The sequence below is a fragment of the Cricetulus griseus genome, chromosome X (assembly GCF_003668045.3).
Source record: "Cricetulus griseus strain 17A/GY chromosome X, alternate assembly CriGri-PICRH-1.0, whole genome shotgun sequence".
Lineage (NCBI taxonomy): Eukaryota > Metazoa > Chordata > Mammalia > Rodentia > Cricetidae > Cricetulus > Cricetulus griseus.
In genome coordinates, this window is record NC_048604.1 from 1,215,131 (window position 1) to 1,216,352 (window position 1,222).

Here is a 1,222-nt window from a genome sequence, read left to right on the forward strand (position 1 = left end):
TGGAGCACATGAAGGAGATGATCCTGTTGCAGAATCTCCATGACACAGTACAACAACAGGATATCCAAGAGAAGTCCCATTAAGGACCCAGTATTGATGATGTAGCAAAAACCAGAGACCTCAAACCACGCCAATGACTCATTGCAATGAGCTATTGCAATTAATGATATATGGCCTAAAGGGTATACTATGTGACTCACTGTGTTACACTACAGCTTCCATGACAAGATTTTTCTTTTCTTTTAAATTTTATTTTGTTTTTTTTCCTGGGTGGGAGGAGGTTGCAAGGGTAGAGAGTGGATGGGAAGGGACAGGGAGGTGAGTGATGGGGAATGTCTTTCTGTGTATGTTTATCTTATTGTTGATAAAACACTGTTTGACCAATGAGGCTGCATGATGTGAAAGCCACAAAGAATCAATAAAAAGTTAAATTGTAAAAATGTGTGTAATAAAACATTTTAAAAGTTAAAGATTACTAATTAGACCCATTAGTCTAGGCAGTCTAATTGCTTAGAATGTCCTTTCCCCACCACACTATTTACACGCACACGCACATGTGCACACACATGCACACATACATATGCACACACACACCCATGTGCACATACATAGGTACACAGATTTGGGGGATGGGGTATACAGGGATGGAATTAGGCCACTCCCAGTCAGAGAGATTTGGCTTTGGCAGCACATAAACTCCCAATCAAAAGTAGTGCATAGACCAGGCTCTATGGGAACAGAAAGGAAAAAGACACCATTGGAAGGGCTATCTATGGAAGGTGACCTCCTAGTCAAGTGGGTGGTAACTGGAGAATAAGTTAGCCTCTCAAAGCAGAATGGCCTTACAGGAACCTTCCCAAACAGGTTCCCTTACACCAAGTTACAGGTCCATAACAAGAGCCTCCAAGGAAACTGGAGGTCCTCAGTGATATCCAAGGGAAGGAACAAGATGCAGCCTCTGTCAGGTGCATCTGGGCCTTCCCAGGTCTATGTCAATTAAGCCTATGCCAGCTGCATGCCCCTTCCAAGAGGGAGAGTTCCACTTAGGTCAAATCATTACAGGAAAAATCCCAATCTAAAATGAACATGGGAAATATTTTTTTCCTCACAGGTGAGATATATTGCCCTCTTGGTCTCTGGTAGCCTAGGGAGATTGGATAGGACACAGCTAAGGCAGCTGATCAGACAGAAGGGGAACAAATAGTCTGTGGAAATGCATATC